The sequence below is a fragment of the Harpia harpyja genome, chromosome 13, assembly GCF_026419915.1.
Source record: "Harpia harpyja isolate bHarHar1 chromosome 13, bHarHar1 primary haplotype, whole genome shotgun sequence".
Classification (NCBI taxonomy): Eukaryota; Metazoa; Chordata; class Aves; order Accipitriformes; family Accipitridae; genus Harpia; species Harpia harpyja.
In genome coordinates this window covers 24,909,148-24,919,881 of record NC_068952.1, presented here as the reverse complement: position 1 = coordinate 24,919,881, position 10,734 = coordinate 24,909,148, and the positions used below count along the sequence as shown (strand labels likewise).

The 10,734-nt window shown below is 45.2% G+C and overlaps 1 long non-coding RNA gene across 1 annotated transcript; it reads left to right on the top strand.

Annotated features, from left to right (window-relative positions):
- The first annotated feature begins 6,359 nt into the window (after nucleotides 1-6,359).
- Nucleotides 6,360-10,358, top strand: LOC128150130 (uncharacterized). The gene is made up of 4 exons (XR_008237942.1): nucleotides 6,360-6,465; nucleotides 8,531-8,712; nucleotides 9,774-9,904; nucleotides 10,038-10,358. It is a non-coding gene; the product is annotated as an uncharacterized LOC128150130 (long non-coding RNA).
- The last annotated feature ends 376 nt before the right edge of the window (nucleotides 10,359-10,734 follow it).

Below are 10,734 nucleotides of genomic sequence, written 5' to 3'. Positions count from 1 at the left end.
TTCCTACATCACCTTATCTGTCCTTCCTCATTGTGCTATCTTGTCCCATAAATACCCCAGAATCTATATGTTTGTATGACTTCAACTATTTTTCTTACGCTATCTTGAGCTATTCCTGCTGCATATGCAATAGTAAACAATGATAGCACAAACTCATGGCTTTTTTTACTCTTTGTATATAAATGTGTCTAATCCCAGTCGTTGGGAGAAGTTGCTCTTCGCTTCCCTGCTTGAAAACTGGTAGTGTTGTATGGGCTGTGTGAGAAGTGTCCTACCACAGAGGAAATCAGTGCTGGATTCCTTACCAGATAGGCCAGAGATATACTAAAAATTTAGCTTATCACTAGGGGGGCCATGCTGTCCCTGTTACAGCAAGGTCTGTGCTCCCTTATTGCTTTATTCCAAGTGTTTTGGTGGTGGTGCGCAGCCCACAGACCAGGCCACACACTGGTCTGTTGTGTTGGTAGGCACATCAGAATCCTTTTGTACGAAAGCCTGGACCATATTTTCGCCAAGGATCCAAGTTCTTCTGAAAGAGAGAGTAGGTTGGGTTGGAGGGGGAGCTTCAGCAGGAGGTGGCAGGGTTATTTTGGCAGAGAGATGGAGGTATACCACGGGCTTCTTGTGCCTCAGCTCTCTCCAACAGGAGTATAGTCCTGGTTTTCTTCTTTGGGATTTAGCAGTCTTGCCCCAAAGTCCTCTACACACAAAGAAAATGCTCAGAGTAGCTTCAGCATGCTCAGGGTCAGGCCTTCTAATGGCCTGATGGGAGCTGGGGAGCACAAGAAATATGAGGTGCAAGGCCAGTTGCATTTCACTCTGGAATTTTTCCATCTTCTCGCAGCTAGAATACATTCCCTGGAAAGCCCAACTAACATGCCCCTCCATTAGCTGCACGTTAATTATTACCAGCTATCTCAGAAACGGAAATCTTCACTCATTTTTCTCCTTAATCCCTATCTTCAGCAGAAAAGTCCTGTCTTCAGAGGGTGGCTGGCAGGAGGGGACAGGCCATTCTTTTGAGTTAGTACTCCCATATCTGGCTTCTTAGTAATAACGACGACAACAACAACAATACTAATAAGTTATTTTTTAGCAATCTATTTCTGCTGGGGTTATGACCGTACTGTCAGAGGGCGCAGGTAATGCGCTTCCACTTCCAGCTATGAGTCATGCAAAGTGTGAGGTAACATTCAAGTTAATGACATTCCTGTTTGCACACCTGCCCAATGGCCTTCTGTAGCTCTTTGATGCTGTTGAGTCTTTCCTACAGTGGCATTTGCAGGCAGAGGCTTCCTGGCTTTGGTGACTGTGTTTACATGGGCTTTATTTTCTCGCTAGCATCAGCCGAAAAAAGAGGCATTCCTCATTGCTCCCCTCATCCAGGCAGAAATTCATGCCCTGTCGAAACACATGGATGAGGCATACTTAATCCTGCATACCTCCAGGCGAAGGACCAGGTGCCGTTGTGATCTTTTTCTGTATTTCACCTCCAGAATTGGAAGTAGCCAGAAAACTAATACAGTAAGAAATGGGCCAGCCTGCAGCGAGGGCAGAGCGCCAGTGTGACCAGCAGGGGGGAGTGTGGGCAGCATGAAAAATTAGTCGCTTTGCTGTCAGGGGTAAAACCAAGCAACCGACCAAACACGGTCCAAGGTTTTGAATGCTGGTGCAGGAGATGGAAGCCTGCCCTGGGTCCCTTCCCCGCTCTGCCACAAACCTGGAGGATGACATGGGCAAGTTGTTCGTCATGGAAGTTGCCTTACCTGCCCCCAAATTTGCCTCTGACTCAAGTCTGAGGCAGTTGCATAGCTGCTCTCTGTAGCTGAAAAGAGACACATGGGCATCTTTCAGGGCATTTCTAGGGTCTTTCTCCAGAGATGTCTCTTGGGATTTAACAGTAGGAGCAGTAGGGATTTAATGCTGGTGGAGCGTGGAGACTTGGGCACACTGGGACAGGAATGGAGCTGTGGGGAGCCAGGAGTGGCCTGTGAGGGTTTGAACCTTGTGGAAAGCAGGAGGGAAGATAATGAAGCAGACTGCTGCTTCTAGCTACAGAGATGAAGAAGGAAAACAGGCCATCAGGAAGGAAATCACTGCCGGATGCAGAGAAAGAGCACTGACTGACCAGCAGGAAGGCATGAATCCCTATTGCAATGAGAGCAAGCAACAAGTATACCCACAGAATCCATCAACTTTTATAACAGATTCAGAAACATAGGGCAGAAGGGACTGTGGTGACCATCTCATCTGATCTGTATAACACTTACCAAACAATCTTCCAGAGTTCATCCCTGTTTGAATTAAGGAGAAACATCAAAGCTCTTTTCTAGAAGATAAATGACTGAAAGATTTCCAGTTTTCAAAAAATCCATCAGACCTTCTTGTAATTTTCCTCAGTTGTATTTTTGCCTCATTTCTAATCTCCAAGATTGCCTTGCATCATTTCCCCCATTGACTCTTTTAATATTTGTAACTGCTAAACCAAAGAGAACCATTCGTTATTGCATTGCTATCTCCAATATAAGACTCTTCTATGCCATGACCAAATCACCCACGACCTTCTTTTTCATCCAACAAACAAGCTGTGTCCTGGCAGCTCTACTCCATGGCATCTTTTCCAGTGCTGCAGTCATCCTCTGGCTCTTCTCAGCACCCTCCCGACTCCTCCCTGCCCATGCGGTGATTCCAGCAGCAGTTGTCTTGGTGCTAAAGGCTGGGATAATGCAACCTCCCTTTTCCTGTTTAATATTTCCTGTTTTGCAGCCCAGGATCTTGTTACCCTTGACACTGTATTTCACCCTGGCAGATACTTCCATGACCTCCAACTCCTCTCCAGATTTCTGGCTTGCTTGGGTAGAAATCCCCTTTTGGTAGGAGGTCTCTTGCTGTCTTCCACAGCTGTAATTCATACATTTCTGCATTAAAATGCATCATGTTTGCATGAGCCCAGGCAATCTCTATTGTTCTGCAGCAAAGACATATCCTCTTCATTACTTAATAGTTCCATCTTTGTGCCGTCTTCAGACTTCAATAGGAATCATTTCATGTATCCTTCTGAGCTGGATTTGAAGAAGCTGGGCCAAAAGCACCACCTGCCAAATGGTGACTCTTCACTTACAGTATCACTTCTCAAGACCTACTAGTTAGCCAGTTTTTAATCCATTTAATAAGATCCATGCTTATTTTGTATCATCCTATGGCATGAACTAAAACAGCCTGAAGAAGTCCAAGTAAATTACATCAACCCTGTTACCTCTGTTAAGCAAACTCGTAATGTCCCTGATAAAAGCTGTCATTATTCTAACTAGATCAATTTTCTGTGTATCTAGGCTCACTGATACGAATTATGCTATCCCCTTTAATTCATTTTTCCTAAATGAAACGCTCAGGAATGGAGGCTCCACCAGCTCTCTGGGTATCTTGCTGCAGTGTCACACAACCTTCTTTATTTACTCATTTTAATACTGGTACAATGCCACCTTGTTTCTAGGCCTATGAAACTTGTTTTCCAAAACTTATTGAAGCCCCTCAGAGTCTTTTTCTGCCAGCTCTTTTTAATACTTTGCAGGGTTTTTTTGGTGTGTTCAATCTAAATCGCTGCCTTCAGGTTTCTCACACTTGTGTTAAATTTTTAAAAAACTCCGTAGTCCCTATTGGGAAGGAAATACATGTCATCACTGTCCAAAGTCTACAACAGTCATACTTGTTGGCTACAACTGTTCTCTGTATCATTATTGGATAATTATTTCACCACTATTTCCACGTAGAAATGGACTAGAATTGTTTTATGATATCCTTTGGTTTTACTCTGCTTAAAAAAGCTGTCTTACTGCCCTTAAACCTCCTGTCCACAAATATCTTCCCGTCCTTTTGCTCCCCCCATCAATTTCCTACAGTGGCAATCAATTAAATTATCAGTCACATTAATTATTGCTACCCACTTCTCTCTCCCCCCACCTTGTATCTACATACACACAAATCCGTACAGAGACACCAACACCTACATATTTCATTATTGCAACTGCTTTATTTTCCCTCCAAACCAGCCTTCTTTCTCAATTGTGGTATTTCAGCACCAATAAAAATATTCAGTTTCCCAACTATTCCATTTATTCTGTTTGTGTTTCTCTTCCATCTCATTTAGCTCAAACCTGAATTGTTTTCACCTTTGGAAACTGGCCCTTTTAAAACTCCAGGTTTGTACATTAGCAGTTTGGACTTTATTCTGTTTGCCCGTAAGAAATCACATTGAGTCACGCTCATTTGACTCTTAACTAATCAATAATTCATTTTCGTTCTGTAGTTAGCAGTCTTAATCTAGTGCAGAATACCAATAGGGAATGAGTTTTCACCAAAGAAAAGTGTTTTGGAAGGTCCACCCTGACCCCTCCTACCCCACTCGGCCTCCGTTCTGTGTGCAGGTATGTGCTAGCTGTTGTGGGATCACATTCCACGTTAGCCTAGGTGCTACTAGTGCTGGTCAGAGTAAAATATGCACTAGTCACAAGTCTCCTGGGATGCAACAGGCTGTTTTGCTCTTAATCCTGCTGTGCTTTGGAGCTGGACGTGCTTTGGTGCCTTCAGGACAGGAACAGCCAGCAATACACTGCCCTGGATAATTTTCCCTATTTGCCAGCAGGTGACTGTCCCCAGGGTGTCCGCAATGACAGAGCACAGGCCATCTTCTGTAAGATGGCACAGAGTTGCTTTGCTGGCTGGCTCCAGCTGTGTGCTTGCATGCCTCCAGCTAACTGTTGTCCATCAGCATGCAAGGACCTCCCCATGGCACACGCCTTGATTCTTGTCTGGTTTCTGCTACCTGGCCACGTCTGGTGAGGAGATTGCTCCTGCATGGAGGCCTCTCTCAGTGGTGACCCCATCAGAGACCTTCGTTCTCCCACATGGCCAGATACATACAGGTGGGATGCCAGGAGAGAAGTGCCAGCATGATCGTCCTCCCCCTGCCAGGGTGAGCCGCAGACCTGGGAGAGCAGGTAGCTGACCTGGTAGCCACTCTCTGAAGCACACGTGCACGTTGTCGGAGAAAAACGCAGCCATCTCAGGCAACCTCAGCAGCTGCTTAATGAGTCTTGACTCATCCTAGTACGCCAAACATTCGACCAGATGAAATTGGTGCTGGCTGATGCAGCTCCTCCATTCCCACTGCTCAGTCCAGAGCAAAATGAAAGGCAAGCGCTTTCAACCGAAACCTGGCACAAGCCCCCAGCCACCGGCCTCAGCTCTCTGTGCCATAGGACGCTGTCCAGCAGCGAGGCCAGTCTGCATATGGTCTGCACCTGGGTCAAGGATATATGTTATTAAAGAAGACAACTCCCTTGGCAACCACTTCATTCTCTGAGGTGGTAGCCCTTGGGCTTCTCAATGTCTCTAGTGTTGTCAGAGGTGCTCTGTTACATCGTGAACTGACGGGTTGTCCTCTTCCCATGGAATCCTCCAGGCATGATCCCTCGGGTGAAGAGCTACAGACCTTCCACCATCATCTCCTCACCATGCACTCTCTGCCCAGCCCAGCCTTGTGTGCCCAGACCTCTCCTCAGTCCTGGGCAGGGCAGGAACATGGGTACATGCACAGCAGATGTGTTCATAAGTGAAAGAACTGAAGTACAGAACGAATAAGGTATTTCCATTCTGGAAGTCACCTCTTCCCTGCAAAGGCTGCAAAGCCACCTTCCTTTCAAACACAAAAGGCCAGATAAATCACAGGCACAAATGCTGCTTCAGCAGAGCTTTGAAGCTGGAGCCATTTGCCATTGCAGGGTCCCTCTGCTGAGTACCGCAAAGGTTCAAAGCAAGCTCCCCAGGTGAAATGCAGTGAAATGTGTCGGTGTGCAATGGGGAGAGTGAGCAGAAGTGTCAGAGATGGGACTGCTGGTCTCCAGAGCAGGGCTAGCTAGCCAGGCATGGCGCTGCATGAAACACACTTATTCTTGCATTCAGTTTGCTGCTTGGCTTTGTTTGCTTAATTGTTTGTCTTCATAGATAGCACCAGGTTGTGCAATCATTTTCTTTGAAAACGGGATTCAGCTCACGTTATTTCACCTAACTGGGCTGATGCTGAGTGAAGCAAAAGCTGTTTTGCTGACAGCCCTGGTCCCTAGCCAGTAACATGTACTCAGGATGTTGCCTCAGAGAACAGTTGTCTTATCCTGATGTCAGGCGTGTCCTGGGGCCCCAGCACAGCACTGCACATGGCAACTGGGAGACATATAAGCCAACCCCCCAAAAACCAATGGCATGCAGCTCCAGCTGTGGCATAAAGATATTTTGAACGGGCAGGAGGGGCTTTTTGCCATCCAAGCTTCTGGGTTATGAGCATTAAACAGGTAAAGTGGTTTAAGCATTTAGTCCAAGGTAGAGAGGATATTTTGAGGCTTTTGAAACTTTTGGGGGATAAATGAGAAAGGAAGATGGAAAGAAATGGCATGCTGTTATTTCTAAAGGGTAAGGGAAGTCTTATTTCAGCTCAGCCTGCTTCTCTTGTATTTGCAAACTGGTTGGCTCTGGACATGGGCTATCCAGATACAAATGTATTGCTGTAAGAGCTGTTTTATGGCTCGCTTTCAGGGAAAACAAACTGCTAGATACTTCATAGCAAGTTTTTTTGGAGCAAGGACTGTGTATTTTCCTTTGCTAGGAAAGCAGCTTGCTCTTTCTCAGTGCTGCTGCCTCACATTGTAATGGTAAGAGAGCACTGCCCTGTGCAGGTTTCGAGCACTGCCCTGATGGTCTTGTGCTGCCCTGCAACATAATACAGATGGGTAAGATGTGAGTGGATAAGGTGGTACTCCACCCACAATGTACCTCTTGTGAAATGTCCAGGAAGGGGATGGAATAAACCTGCACTATATTTCTTGCTACCAGGATAGAGATAATATATTAGATTCACTGATGATTTGCAAACTTCCTCTGTCCCTCATCCTTTGGAAGAGTGAATATTGCCCGTTGGGGAGAAAAAGAATATATGTGGGAATACAGACAACATTGAAAAGCAACTTCTCTATCAAACTATAGATGTCAGAAGCTAAGCTCTTTGACCTATAGCTTAGTTCCAGAAAAATCACTTCTTTTTAGATGAGCAGAAAATAAGCTGGAAATGATGAAACTGATCATATGTTTGAACTTTAATTTTGCTGATGGATGGCAGTTGTATGAGTAGCTGCCCCTACGTTTTTTGTTTTAAGTCATCTGGGCTTTTAGTATTGACCTTTCTGTGAATTGGTGACATCAGAAAACCTATTACCCAATTCAGATTTTGCCAATCTTCTTCAAAAGTAGTTTTATTTATGAATATCATATTTGTAAGAAAGGGGACATTTCTGGCATCTCAGGCATCTTAAGCCTTGGCTATGTTTTCTCCTACTGGTGTAAATGAAATTTTCCCAGAACTGACACTACTGGAGTGTTGTCTCAAGCTGAAGCTGTTTGGACCAAAGTTCCTTCCTCCAAGATTTGCCCTAAGAACTTGGTTTCGAAATGCTGAGAGGAAAAAGGAATTTGGGAAATTATAATTAGCAAGGAGGAGGCTGATGAGCTTGGCCAAGGATGAGGAAGGTGCTCTCAAATTCTGTTCTTGAGAAACGCTGTTCGGGCTGCATTTCAGTTCCAGAGCTGAGAAGTACTCCCCCAGGAGACTGAGAGCTGGCGAATTTAGGAACCTCCTAACAGCCTATTTGTCCTTGTTTTGATCTTTTATTAGTTGGAGTATTGCCCAGCCTTTTTTTGGGTGTGAAGGTGTGGCTCTGGGCAGACGGCCACCAAGGTGTGTGGGCATCTGTAGAGTCCAGAGGCAGAAGGAATTTAAGAAAACTCCCCTGCTTTGAGCAACCCAGTGTGCTCTCATGAAATTGCTCACTGACCTGTACTCAATATGCTCTACTTACCGTCCTGACGAAACTGAAATACTATCTTGTGTAAACTGTGATTCAAAAGAGTTATCAAATTTCCATTTATCCAAAACAATTTGTTGAATTCTGTTATTTAAAAAAAAATCTCATGTTTTTGGAGTGTAGAGCCAGACATTAATATACCTCTGAGATGGAAGCTTTACAATTGTACGTATTGTTTGTGGTTTACACATCAGATAATAATCTAGCATAAGTATGAAAATATTTAACTGGCATCCAGTTGTAGATTTGATTGGAGCATCCTTTGGTTGGGGTTTATAGCCTGCACAGTTGAGTGGGCAGGATTTCCTGAAGGGATCGGGTCCTGGGTAATTTGTGGAGGTGAGACTGGGATGAACACGAGTTACTTGTGGGAAAGAGGGTGGGAGGAGGAAATGGTGCAAGGAGGTCCAGAGTCACCTGTGGGGAAGTGGTGTTTGAGGATGGGGAGGTTCTCTACCTCAGACCCTAAATGCTGGAGAAGAGGCACAGGTGTTGCTTTGGTGCAGATACATTTCACTCCCCTCTGGTACCCTGGGATGGGGAACCACAAATGGCTGGCTGCTCCCCAGCTTTTCAGCCTAAGGAAGTTATAACTCCCAAATCTCCCCCTTTCATTGTAGTGGGGCTTTTGAGTCTCACCAAGGAGATCTGAGAGGAGGCTGGGTCAGCACTTGTTGGCACCATGCCTGTGCGGCAATAATCCCACACTTCCTGAAGGAGGCAGGAAGGGTTTCTCCTGCCTTTGAAGAAGAAGGAGGCTTCTGGGTTTCTGCTGCAGCTTCTTCCTTCTAGAGGAGCACTGGTGAGTGACTGGCCAGAGAAAAGACATAATTTGTGACAAGGTGTATCCGTGATCCCATCCCTGTGTCCCCAGCATTTAATCCAACTGTCAGATCTGTGGGCAGGAGGCAGTTTTTCCTTGATCAGATAGACACCACCGGTTGGAGTTTTCTACCTTTGTCTTTGGTGCTGACAACTTCTGAATAGTTGTGTGGGGCACTGGTGCAAACCACAGCCTGCCACTGCCAGGGCTTGGACAGGGCCTTGCGCTCTTCTCTCTTTCTGTGGCACATTACGTTTGTGGTATTTGGCCTTTGCTACAGCTCTGAAGTGTGGTTTGAGGTGCTGGGAGGGACTTTGTGGCCCATAGCATACAGAATAGATGCTTTGTGGGTTCCTCTTGACTGAAGTCCCATTTGCTTGTCTTTGCAGAGGACTGCACATGCTGACTGTCCAACTTCTGTGTCCCTCTGTTACTGTACTCATTTGATGCATCATTGATGTGATTCTGATTTGATTGTTGCATAGGTTTATTTGTTGTTCAAGGCAATATTGCTGACAGCCACTTGATTTGCAGGGGAGGGATAGGCATGCTTGAGTTTAGTTTTATTTTTGTTTGGTAGTTACCAAAATGATGAAATCTGAGACCATGTCATACCTCCTTCAGCAAGCAACATGTGTCCAGCACCTGGGATGAACATCAAGTGATCAACCTCAAACAACAGAACAGCTTTTCTGAAATTAGTCTTTGGTTCTTACACCCATAGCCATGAATAACACCCACTCCCTATGCTCAGAGTGTAAAATATGAGCTACAGGACAAATGATAATAAATGAGCCCAAATGAATTCTCCCCTCCAGGAAATGATTTAATACCTAAGGCTGCCCCATCAGATGCCTCTCCAGGGACTGTGATGTAAGTGTAAGGTGAAGTACTACCACAATAACTGTGTGTGTATATTCCTACCAGCTCTATTAGCTGGGGACATGTAAGTCAGGGTCAAGATGTCTGTACCCTTAGGCTGACATTACATGTAGCTCTGGCAGGAAAAAAGCTGTTTGAGTCTCTTGATCTCTCTATAGATATTAAAACAGTCCTGCTGATGGCTGAGGACCCGTTCCGTTACCTCCACTCACTTGTCACTGCCTCTGCTGCTTGCTGCAAAAGGATCAAAGATCCAGTGAGAGACAGGAAAATAGAGATGAAGAGTAAGGTAAGGGGAGCAACTCCCTATAACCTGCTGTAATTATTGACTATGGGAGAGGCACCCAGGGTACAAAATCAACCCAGAAGGACAGAGTGAGTGATGGTACTGCGCATTCGTGAGCATTTTTCTCTCTTTCCAGGAGCTGAAGATCTTTGGACAATCTCCTGAGTGACAGAGGCAAGTGAAACTGCCAGTGGGTGGTGCATGGGCATCTCTAATGCTTGCAAATACAAGCCTAGTGCTGCCCTTGCCCGCTGCATGTATTCTATTTATACCACAGCAGAGGGAGCGTTGGCAAAGCATCTAGGAGGAGCAACCTTTTGTTATACCTAGAGTTGCTCCCTTCTCTATTAGTGCAACCGACACAAAAAGAATCACAATAATAAGGATCGTGCGGTTAATTGATTCACTGTCTTGTGATCATGCTGCAGCCAACTCGGCCACAGCCTGGTTATTGCATCTTGTGTCCCTGTGATTTTCTCACAGGGAAGGAAGCACCTGAAATAACTCAGGATGTTTAGGATCCATTCACCTGGCTGCTTCTCTCAACAGTTCACTCCATTCTGGCCTTTTTTCCATGTCTGCTAGAAGGCTGGATCAAGACGTTGATTTTTCCTCGTGCTGTTCTCCAGGCTCAGCGCTGAGGGACTATATTTGAAGTCAGAGAGTGTGCTGTGTGTTAAGAAATAGCTCTGGCACTAAAATGTTTAAAATTACTCTTTGTTTCCCTGACTTCTCTCCTAATTTAGATTATCCAAATCCAGATTCCCCCCAGACTTGCCCACAAGATGGAATTCTAAGAAAATTTTGTTTCATTTGTTTTTTAATGTCCACAT